At 37.7% G+C, this 12,782-nt stretch overlaps 1 protein-coding gene across 1 annotated transcript in view; it reads left to right on the top strand.

The window, feature by feature from the left end:
- Positions 1–743: 743 nt before the first annotated feature.
- The window catches only part of LOC136857256 (eukaryotic translation initiation factor 3 subunit G), a 31,244-nt gene continuing 19,205 nt past the window's right edge, over positions 744–12,782 (top strand). Inside the window, exon 1 of the mRNA XM_067135754.2 lies at positions 744–900. The gene's annotated coding sequence lies outside the window, so the exon portion shown is untranslated. The remainder of the gene's footprint in view (positions 901–12,782) is intronic.

The raw sequence follows: 12,782 nt of genomic DNA, 5'->3' as shown, positions 1-12,782 counted from the left end.
CTGCCGTGTATAGGAAACTCGTGTTTTTTGAGTGCAGGGTAGTATTGTGTGTTATGTCATGGCCATGAACACCACATGCGATCAATCTCCGGGCCGGGCTAATTAACCATTCGAAGGTGAAATCTCCAACCCGGCCAGGAATCGAAACTGGTTTCTTCTGAACCGAACGCGACTATACTAAGTATTTAGCGAAGGACCCGGACATGGAGAAAATATAAATTGCATATTCGTGAATTATCATTTGGAGACCACTGATCTTCTCTCTCCGTTTGCTGGGAAACTGCTGTGCTCCATTTATGTGGTAATGAAGATTCCTTTGGGGAAAGTTGAAAATATACGTCTTTATCCTTCTTTAAATTACCAGATGTACGATTAGACACAGAAAAATGTACCATGTTTATCATAAGTTTAGATATAAGCCATGCAGCACATTTGTAATGTGGAACACGCCATCAAGCTTTGAATATAAATAGGCATCTGAGGACTTACCGGAGGAATTCGTTCCAGGAAATTATATAACTTATCAATAAGTATAAAGCATTGATATTATTGACAGTTTTTATTAAGATATGCTGTAATTCGGCGATGACTTGGCAAACAACTTAATTTATCTGGAATGAAATGTCTTGAATGACAGAATATAACATCGACCCTAGCGACAAAAGTTAGTTGCGCCTCTGGTTCGATTTATTTTAGCAGAAGCGTGACTTCTGTCCAGGTCTTGCCATGGATATGCTCTTTGAAATCTGCTAGCTCTGCTTTGGCTCTGCTGCACGAGGGGCATGTTTCAGGTTGTGATTGCTGCCTAGTGTAAGTTTGTGGACAACCATACGGGAAGAAATTGATGCTAAATTTTGGCACGGTTTTCAATAATCACCTGACCTACAGTCTAACACGGTGGTATGTAGTTATATTTGTGTAACTGTGTCTCGTTTAGTAATTATAATTATTGAAGTTGTGTCATATATTGCAGTGTTGTTTCTGTTATTGAGTGGTTATGGTACGAAGTATTTGAGGAGGATGTTATGTGTCTTGCATATAGGCCTGGTTACCAATACATAAGTATGTAACATCTGATTCGTTTCTCAGTTTGTTTTTCATAACACGGAGAGTAATAGGTTACATGCTGTTTTCAGTCATAGAGGCTTGCAGCTGATATGTGTTGTTGATTCAGTTTACAGAGTAATAACATCGAGATCCTCTGCTGCATACAGGTCTAGCCATAAGCTAGATAAATAAATAATAAATAATTAAAATGTATGTATTGCACATTATGAAAATCTTTCCATGCAACATATCTTGTTAGTCACAAAGTTAGTTATATGTTGCAAGAAAATTGTTTTTGTCATTAGAATGAATATGGTTTTCAAATTTAGATTAGCCATTGAAATATATTTTTGTGTGACTGTCCAGTATTCACATCCATAGTACAAGGGCATCTTGAAAGCAGCAAGGACATCATACCAAGAAAATGAAGAAAGAAGTAGAAGCAGAGCAGAACCCAAGACAACCCAGATTCCCAAGGAGTATCACAGTGGAGATCTGGGAGGAGTATGTTTTCAAGATGGGAAACATGCCCATCATGGAACCTCAGTGTGAAAGAACATACAGAATTGTTCATAGAAGTAGTGCAGATGGTGATAAATGGTCTGAAGAATTACAAGGCATGTGATCCCAATATAATCTATAAAGAACACCTTAAAAGAATTGTTTCTGTATCTAAAAAGGGACTAGTCGCTCTTTTAAATGAGTGCATTTGGCTTGGGGATATACCGGACAGTTGGAGATCTACAATTACAACGCTTTACAAGGGAAAAGGAGACGCCAGTGACCCAAACGCCTACAGATGAATAGCCCTTGAATGTGCGCTCTTCAAAATTCTGCACAAGTATGAGGGATGAGAGTTTTCCACCTAATCAATACTTTATTATACAAAGTGTCTAATAGTTTATATTACATTAAAACACAGTACCGGTTTCGACCTGTTAAATAGGTCATCGTCAGCTGTTGATGAACGTGCTTATTAAATGGCGACTGTACAGAATGAAACATTACTAAGAATAAACAAGAATGCCACTATTCTAATAAAATGTAATGGTACCTACTCTGTCTCTTTAAACTTTAAGAATTGTTTCTTATTTTTTAACATTATAGCATAGCCTAATATAAATTTATTTTGGAATATGTGGCATTCCTGGGACTCCAGGAAGATAAACTTCAAAAACTGTACCATATGTATATATTTTGACATTAAGCATTACATTTTTTTAGAATAGTAGCATTTTTGTTTAATCTTAGAATGTATTATTCTGTATTGTTTAGTCATCAGCCCGAAGGCTGGTTGGATCCTCAACAGCTTCGCCATCAGCTGCAATAGATAGCCTAGGCATCACTGAAGAGGTGTACCAGGGAAGTGAGGAGTGATGTAGTTTCCTGTTGCTTTCCTCACCAAGCCAGAAGTTGCTATTACATGTCAGTCTGCCAATCACACTGAAATGCATGCACCAACCGACCCTATGGGCAACAGATTCACACCATTCATAGCAGGGACTGGCTGCATAAGGAATGGCATTACTAGCATCGCTCATACCTCAGTCACTTTCATATTATCAAAGCCAAGTATAAGACAGAGACAGATCAATGAAAGTAACAAAATTGCTCTAGCCTATACCAGAAGACTGTAAACACTAGGTCCCACTAGCAAAAGCACATTTTATTCTGTACAGTCGCTATTGAATAAGCAGGTTCATCAACAGCTGGAACATACGTTGCCCGCATATTTGCATCCCAACAATGCACTTTCGTATCTACCCTACACAACCGTTGGACATAATGCTGGCATTGCAGCATAAGATATTTGAACTTGACACATTGATATCAGTGATCCTTTAAACTTTAAGAATTGTTTCCTGTTTTTAACATTATAGCATAATATAACATTTTTAGGAATATGTGGCATTCATGGGACTCCAGGAAGGTAAAGCCTTGTAACTTCAAAAACTGTACCATATATTTAGACATTAAGCATTACATTTTAGTAGAATAGTGGCATTCTTGTTTATTCTTAGTAATGTTTTATTCTGTACAGTCGCTATTTAATAAGCAGATTCATCAACAGCTGACGATGACCTATTTAACAGGTTGAAAATGGTACTCTGATTTAATGTAATATAAACTATTAGACACTTTGTATAATAAAGTATTGATTAGGTTGAAAACTCATCCTCCATACTTGTGTAGTCAAACTACCAATACGGACAATGAAGCTGATAGATTATAGACTTCAAAATTATAACAAATCTGAAATGTAGACTTCTAATAGAGAATGTAGAAATACAGTTACCTGATGAACAATTTGGATTACAGTGAGGCAGATCCACCACACAAGCTATCCAGTTTCTTCAGAATGAAATAGAGGAGGCTCTAGCATTACCAAGTGAAGAACTTAACGCAGCATTCATAGATTACTGCAAGGCTTTCAACACACTAAACAGAACAATCCTGCTAAGAAAACCGGAGAAATTAATAGGCAAAGAACACTGGCCAGAATAATATGGAATATTCTCAGCTAGAACTATGTGGAGATTAGAGACATCTCAGATTCCAAGCCAATACAGGAAACTAATGGTGCACTTCAGGGAGACCGTCAAGTCCCCTGCTGTTTAAAATCGGCACAGCGGACATAGTAGAAGTGATATCGGCGGACAAAATCAGGTTACACACACATATGGTATGGTACTGGCTTAACAAGTACGGAACCTCTACTTCAACAAGTTGGTAGACTGGGGTGAAGATGTTGAATTATGCTTGAACGAGGGCAAGACAGTCATACTGACATTCAGGAAAGATGGGAAACTGGGAAAGGTATACTGCAAAGACAGACTTCTCACATTGGTAACTCATTTCAAGTAGGCCTATCTCAGGATACTTTGCAGATGCTGAGAAACAATTTTACAACACGTGAGATACAGACTGAACGCTGCATTGAAAATGATGAGTGACAGATTCATAAATTGTCCCTAAAGACAGAAATCCAACTTTTCAATGTAAAAATAGCATTAGTCACATCTTGCAGATTAAAAAAATATATGGATACAGTTCAAGAGAAAACAACTGGCAGATCTGGCAAGGATAAAATCTATGGATCTCAAGAGAGCCCTGTGCCTTTCCAAGTACACACCATCCCCTCTTTGTATATGCCCTAGCTAGCGAACCATATTTTGTTGAAGACCTGAGACTAAACCTACTGCTGCCTATCACGCCTGGATACGAGACTCGGCTGAAAGAAATGAAAAGGAGAAGAGATACAGGAAGACTTTTACACCACTGATGTGATGCTTTCATCTAACTGGTTTAAAGCATTGTGGAAATTTAAACATTTTTATATTGTGAATGTGTGAACAAGATTTTCGGTGCATGGTTTTTACCATAAAGTGTGTAGCAAAAATAAATATGTCGGACCTTCAGTATACGTCTGCTTGCTATGTGAAGAGCAGTTTGGTAAATATCGTGATGTGGTGCAGACGAAGACAGGAGAGACACGCTCAGTTCTGCTGTGAAAAGTGAATATATACATACAAATAAATGTTTAATATCTACATATGTATTCATTTTAGCCATTGGCTGCAATAAAGTTATTTTAACCACATACCAGCCCTCCTACCATTCTGAAATTTCTGGCAGCACCGGGGAGCAAAACACCAGGCCTGTGAGGTTGGCAGTTAATAAGGCTAACTGAGAAAAGAAAAACAAAAAAAAATTAAAGCTTCTCCCATTTCCGAGGCCAAAGTTCAAATTACCGAGCTCGATAGCTGCAGTCGTTTAAGTGCGACCATTATTCAGTATTCGGGAGATAGTGGGTTCGAACACCACTGTCGGCAGCCCTGAAGATGGTTTTCCGTGGTTTATCGTTTTCACACCGGGCAGATGCTGGGGCTGTACCTTAATTAAGGCCACAGCTGCTTCCTTCCCAGTCCTAGCCCTTTCCTGTCCCTTCATCGCCATAAGACCTATCTGTGTTGGTGCGACATAAAGCCAATAGAAAAAAAAAAGTTCAAATTCTACCTTAGTACACTGAAGCTACCATATGTTAAATCTCAAGAAATGCTATTTAGAATCAAATTTCAACATGTGAAGAATTTTTGTAAGGGTATGTTTATGCTGCAGCTTCGCTGCTGGCACATCGCCAAGCCTCGCTACTCGATGTTAGGCGATGATGAAATAAACCAATGGATCTCAATCGGTGCTTTTACCCTGGAGCCCGGCTTATAGCTGCGCTGCTGGCTGCTATCCTCACCACATCCATGGTCTCAAACACGTTTGATTTTCGAGCCTGCCACATCGCCGGCCATCCTGTAACTTGGACTGTGATTGGTTCTTTCAAGATCACCCACTCTTCCTCTCTTCGCACTCGATAGACATGTTCATTGATCACTTGCTGTCTGAAGGCAATGCGATTTGGAACCAGTGGCATGCGGATCATCATAAGAGGTTCGTATGTGATGACAAGCGGCCAGTAGACCTCGTTCTCCGTTTTATGAGGGAGAGTGGCCTGCTTTATCGTGTTTAAAAGTGAAGTTTCTATTTGTTTTCAATTTTTCTTTTATTGTTAACTACTAATTTATTTTATTGACTATGTGTTTATCTGTCTTTGAATATTTTTAACTTGAATTAAATATATTATTTTACTTCTATGTCACTGCCTTATTACATTTTGCTCTTTTTAATTTTAGAGGAAAATACGGCATTGCGAATTAGATTCACTGTTTATTTTAAATTCATAATAATTTTCCTCATCATCATTTTGCTAATCCTAGTCAGTGGGTTAATTATAAATTTTAATCCATTTCGTCTCATCTTGTTCAATAGGAACCTATGACCTAGATGTTAGCCTGCTTTAAACAAGCATCATCAAATTATGGAATGAAGTGGCAAAACAATGCGGAACGATTATGTCAGCTGTGTTCATTTATTCTTGCTATGTAGGGGACCTCTATCAATTCACGCAAGTGATTTATATGAAGTACCTCGTTTTTCATGCTAAGTTCGACAGTTATTTCTTCAAACTGTAAATACATTTTGATTAGGAGACCTAACTAAAGTCAAAATGAGATGTTCAATAACCTGTTGTTTTACATTATTCAAAAGTACACTATTAAATTACTAGGGCAAGGCGTTTGATGATTTTGCATCTTTTTTTTTATGAAGGCCAAAATATAGCTTGAGTATATGTACATGTGTTTCATGAATTGACAGATTAAATAAGGGCAATTTGTTAGGGCATTTTTTCATTTTTTGCCGTTTACAAGAGAGGTCATTTTTGGAGCAATTTATGGTCATTTTTGGCATTTTTAATTGTTTTCTGGGAAGTGTTATATTTCGTTATATTTGTATATTTAATTAATATTATTTATGTTTACATTACTTGTCTATTATGTTTAACTTAGACAAATAACTTGCTCAAGAAGGAATGTAGACTTGCAGCATACCCTGCTGCCACTAGTTTTCAAGGAAAGAATATTTTCAACTCGATTGCACTTCCAAGAAAACATACTATAAGCAGTACCTGCTTCCCCTATAAGACGAATAATGGACTCGCCCAAGCTGGGCATTGCTCCTTATCTTCAGCTAGATAAGAAGGAAGTCAGTCGCCCGCGTGCTGCGAGTCGAGTGAATTCTTGTTGACAAGTACTGTAAGATGCCCAAAGTTAAAGGAAGTACAATTGTTAAATTAAAACAATTTGTTACACAATATGGAGAACATATATTTTCCACTGATGGGAAAATATTATTTTGCAAAGTGTGTGATGTGCGAGTTTCAGCAGAAAAGAAGTTTACAGTTGAACAACATGTATCGCGAGAAAAACATAAACGTGGTGTGCAGCGGCTTGAAGATAAAAGAAACCGTGGCTTACACCAGACACTACTGGGTGAATCTTCAACATTTTCTCCATTTTGTGAGAAACTGTGTACAGCATTTTTATGCGCCGATATTCCACTGAACAAATTGAACCATCCAAAGCTGCGCACATTCTTAGAAGAGAAAACTGGAAAATCTGTACCAGATCCCAGAACATTAAGACAAACCTACGTTGGAAGATGCTATGACAAAACGTTACAAGAAATAAGGGTAAGGCTAGGAGACGGAAACATATGGGTATGCATAGATGAAACAACAGACAGTATGGGACGATATATAGCCAACGTTATTGTAGGCATCCTGGAAGCAGGGAATGCTGGAGGACCATTTCTACTACATTGTGAGCAATTGGACAAAGCTAACTGGTCAACAATCAGCAAACTGGTTGACCAGTGTTTGAGGCTGTTGTGGCCCGATGGCATTCGGAATGACAATGTGCTGCTTTTAATAACAGATGCAGCACCCTACATGGTAAAGGCTGCAAATTCATTACAAGCGCTCTTCTCGAAAATGGTGCATGTCACATGCCTAGCCCATGCGTTACATCGGACCGTGGAAGAGGTACGACATAATTTTCATGAAGTTGACAAGTTAATTGGGTGCATAAAGAAAGTATTTTTAAAAGCCCCATCTAGAGTTCTAGCATTCAAAACAGAAGCTCTTGAAATTCCTTTGCCCATTTCACCTGTTTTGACTAGATGGGGAACGTGGATTCAGGCTTGTTGTTATTACTGCGAGAACTTTGAAGTTGTAAACAAAGTGGTAGATTCCTTCGACAAAACTGAGGCTGGTGATATAGATGTTGATTCCCATGGGGAATCTGAAATATTTGTCCTGAATGAGCAAATTTATAATACCAATATAAATGGTCCGTTATTGGACATTATAAATTTTCCAGCTAGCTCATTCTTGGTTGCCAGTGTTTCGCCCTCGTGTGCTAGGGTGGGCTCATCAGTTGGTACCTAGCACACCTACCAATACGCTGGCTAGTGCATACCGTGGAGGCCACCATACCGTGGAGGCCACTGCGTAGGCTAACTGGAGCCACCGGCAGTGCCAATGCACTAAGAGACTTTGTCTCATCACTAAAAATTGATGCCTGCTTGGCCATCAGATGATATAGATGTTGATTCCCATGGGGAATCTGAAATATTTGTCCTGAATGAGCAAATTTATAATACCAGTATAAATGGTCCGTTATTGGACATTATAAATTTTCCAGCTAGCTCATTCTTGGTTGCCAGCGTTTCGCCCTCGTGTGCTAGGGTGGGCTCATCAGTTGGATCAATAAAAACAGCCCAGGAACTCTTGGCTGACAAAGAAATTGCAGGTAAACTTTCCTACATAAAAACAAATTTCGGATCCCTTCCTAATGCAATAAGTGCTCTAGAAAAATCCGAAGTGCCACTAGTGGAGCAGCTGCAAATTGTGTATAAAGTTGTGAATTATCTGAATCGTGTGTGTGGTAAAGTGGGTGAAGTTGTATCCATGAAATTGAATAAGGTGTTGCAAAAGAACAGTGGGTATAAAACTTTGTGTTCTATTGGCAAAGCATTGTCGGGTGAAAATTTTTCTCTTACCGACTGGGAATTGAATGCAGGAGATATTGCTTGTTTTCAGTATGCACCAATTGTTTCAGTTGAGGTAGAGAGAAGCTTTTCCATGTACAAATCGTTACTTGCAGACAATAGGCAATCGTTTTCATTTGAGAACCTATGCAAAATTTTTATTGTGCATTTCAATTCGAATTTATTGTAAACAGCCACTGAAGTTTGTTTTCTTAAATATTCTTTGTTAGTTAAATGACACCTATTTGCTAGGAAAGTATTTGAAGAATATGCCAATTCTAAAATATTTCATTTTTTTTCACCAGGGGTGCAAAGTGGTATTTACTTTGTTAGTAACAAAAATAATTTAAACTTAATGCATTGTCATCCATTGAAATTCTCTCTCAAATCAGCTAATTTTTTCTTAAAGGATTAATAAATGACTTACAATTAATTTATTGGTCATTTTTTTCAAATTTTGTGTCATTTTAAAACCATTTTTAGGTCATAAATGCATTTTTTATTTTGCATTTTCTTGCTATTTTTTGGTCATTAAATGCCTTGCCCTATAAATTACAAAATAGAAGCATTTATAACTTCATTCTACAATCAACTCCTGTAGTAGAAATGCACTTAAAAATCCAGGCGAGGCGTTTTACTCTTTTTCTTACACATTCAGTACACCAAATTATTGTAAGATACACTCGCCAACAGAACTGCGACTCACTCGTTTAAAAATCTCTGAATTTATTTTGCACTTCAAAAGCTTCAGCTGGAGCTGCGTTGTTTTTCCTTGACGGGGTAGCTCTTGGAAGTACGTCTTTGTATCGTAGTCTTAAGTGTTCAGCCCCTCTATATCTATAATCAAATTATGCAAAATACAAACAGCCTTAACTATCACTTCTGCTGTTTTGAATTTTCGACTACATCGGAGAGTTGCCAACAGTGTGTGCGCGGGACTGCCGCAGGGTGAAAGCTCCATGGCGAGCAGTCTGGCTATAGCCAGCAGGGAGATGCTAAGGCGAGCATCCATGTGCCAGCAGCGAAGCTACAGCATAAACGTACCCTAAGAAAGTGATGGACAGTTTTATGGAATAACAGTGTGTGTTGTTTTTAGTGTGTTTTCAAACATTTCAGAAAGGACATGGGTTCATCCATTTTAAATTATTAGAAAGTGGTAATTATGTATTTTAGTTAGATACAAGATGCTATGGCTGAAGAAGTCTTAAATTAGATGAAACATATGTACCAAAGAATGTATAATATATTTTAACAATGAATGTGTTCTCACTTGAAGTGAAGTGTATTGATAGGGTGGACCATTAAACCTGAATGTGTTCTCACTTGAAGTGAAGTGTATTGATTGGGTGGACCATTAAACCTAATAACAGTTCTTAATTAAGCTGTATGAATACGGACCTACAGTGGGTCACCTTAATATTTAGACAACACAGATAATGGAATGTTTCCTGACATAATGTGTTCGCAAACAAATGTATATACAACAAACACACGTCCAACAATTCATGAGTATATACCCCACGTATCACAACAATATTAAATGTCAGGCGAATTGGTGAAGTGTTCTGATAGTGATAGAAAAGGAAATCATGAGATACTACACATCACTTTATTATTTGCACGTGACTACCCTACCCAATTGCGGCAAGGGAGAAACGTAACGAGTAGGATACATTTCCCTGAACTTCACTGCAGAAACACATTTGAACAGTGCCAACTGGTTATTTTCCACGATGCAAAGGGGCGTAGTTGCAGAGATATTGCGCAAGTGTTGTGTATGAGTAAAAGTACTGCCAATGACATTGTATGGTGATTTAAAGAAGAGGACAGGATTGCGTCTATACCACAAAACGGGTCAACTGAAAAAGCTAACTGTTCGTGAAGAGAGACTTCTCTTAAGAAAAATAGGGAGCGATCCTAAACTGAATGAGCCACAACTTGCACGGGAATTAGAAGAGGAAGCTGGTAAATCAGTGCACCCTGAAACTGTGCACAGGACTCTTCGAAAGGCCAGATTTAACGGGAGGGTCTCAAGGAAAAAGCCATTTATCAGTGAAGTGAACCGAAAGAAAAAACTGAAGTTTGCCTTGCAATATGTACACAAGGACACAGAATGGTGGAAACATGTATTATTTTGTGATAAGAGCAAATTTAATATTTATGGATCAGATGGGAGGAGAATGCAAACCAAATGACAAATTAAAACTGAAATATTTGCAACCAACTGTCAAACATGGAGGCGGGAATGCAGTGGTATGGGCGTGCTTTTCGTCTGCTGGAGTAGGTGAAATGTCGTTTATTGAACGTACAATGGACCATAAACAGTATCTAGCCATCTTGAAGCAGAATTTACACCAAAGTGAAACAGAGCTTGGGATAAGGGACATTTTTCATTTCTATCAAGATAGTGATCCTAGCATAAAGTGTGGAATGTCCGAATGTGGCTGTTGTTGAACTGCCTAAAGGTGCTTGAAACTCCACCCCAGATCCCGGATCTCAATCCCATTGAGAATTTATGGAGTGAACTTGACAAGAGAGTGAAGAATTCCAGAATAACGTCAAAGAAGGAGCTGCAACGAAAACTGATACAAGAATGGGCTAATGTGTGCCCAAAGGACATGGGAAAGTTAGTTTGTTCTATGCCACAACAACTGAAAGCTGTGGCAATGCCACCAAGTACTAGATTGATGTAAGTTCCATGTTACACTACAGTTACGGTCATTATGATCCTTGTGTCCGAATATTGAAGTGGTTTTGTTATGTGATAAAGTGACGACTTATTTTTTATGTACGTCATTTTTGTTCTGAGACACTTGTATTATGTAATGATATTGGAAACATTGGGGTTTTGTGTTGTCAAACTTTCTTTTGAATGCAAGTATGTGTATTAAAAAAAATACAAATATAATGTTCAGAGCATCACGTCATATGGCATCCGAATATTAAGGTGACTCACTGTATATGATGAAGTTTGTAAATTGCAAGAGTATGAGACAGCACAATATTCAAGGGAACCTGGTGAACAAGTATCCTTAACCCCTGATATAAAATAACAACAACAAAAGCTTCTTATGAATATATATGGTCCATTGTACGTTCAATAAACGACATTTCACCTACTCCATATATATATATATATATATGATTTGAAGTGATTTGATGGAATACGAGGATGTTCATGTAGAATGAAACATGTCATTCTTTGTTTAATTGTATTTTTTACAGATATGTTATAGTGTTATATATTACATTTGAACTTGTGTGTTTGACAGACTGGAAAGCTTTTAAGTTATATTTAACTAAGTCGACACTGGAAAGTATGGCTTCCTTCTGAACAAAAACAAAACTTCTTATTGTTACTACGATGAGTGAACAGGAGGTGCAATGTGGCTGTTCCAGGACATTAAATTGCTCACTTTTTAGAATGTGAAAATATTAAAGGTGCTGAAATTTTACGTACTGTGCATAGTTTGGTACTGATTTACCTTTAGAGCCTTTGGTATACGAGTAGTACCAATTCTTTCATGAAGGACGGGTAGCTTCAGAACATTTTTGAGAGTTCAAGTGTACAGATAGTAATTCCCTGTGATGAAACATGGGTACACCTCTATACACATGAAATTGAGGTGAAGTAGGGAGAGGTATGCAAAAGAGGAAACGCTCAAAGTGAAGGCAGAAACGCCTATGTTTACTGTCAGTCTTTTCAGATGCTAAAAGTGCTTTCTACTGGAACAATGACCTGTCAATGCTCTGTACTCTATGAACTTTTATGCATGATAGGAGAGGCCTTCCATTCCAAGCAATGCTAAATTATGATCGTTGATGTATTGCTTCTTCACTAGGCTCCATGCTGCTGATGTTACAAAAGTCATATTGGAAGAAATACACTGGGCAGCTCTGGATCACTCCCTCAGCCTTAGTCACCAGTTACTATGTGACCATATATTTGAACCCCTGGAAAAAGACTTGTGCACAAGGGTTCTTGTGCAGTTGACTATACATGTGTACATTTCATATCAAATCAACTTAATTTGCAAATGATGTGTTTACCTCGGTGGCAAATGATGCACAAAAATACATTATCATCAAGCACTAAATTTTATTTAATAAAAGAAGACAATTTCCTAAAATACATTACTCTACAATTTACACTAACAATTTTTTCTATTAAACACACAACTTGTCTGTAGTAAATTTATATTATTTACAAAATTCTACTTATATCTTCTGTACTTACATAATCAACTCATATACAGTATGTATAATCACTTGAAATAATACTATACAACTGCTAT

The sequence above is a fragment of the Anabrus simplex genome, chromosome 1 (genome assembly GCF_040414725.1).
Source record: "Anabrus simplex isolate iqAnaSimp1 chromosome 1, ASM4041472v1, whole genome shotgun sequence".
Taxonomy (NCBI): Eukaryota; Metazoa; Arthropoda; class Insecta; order Orthoptera; family Tettigoniidae; genus Anabrus; species Anabrus simplex.
This window is presented reverse-complemented; position numbering and strand designations above follow the sequence as displayed.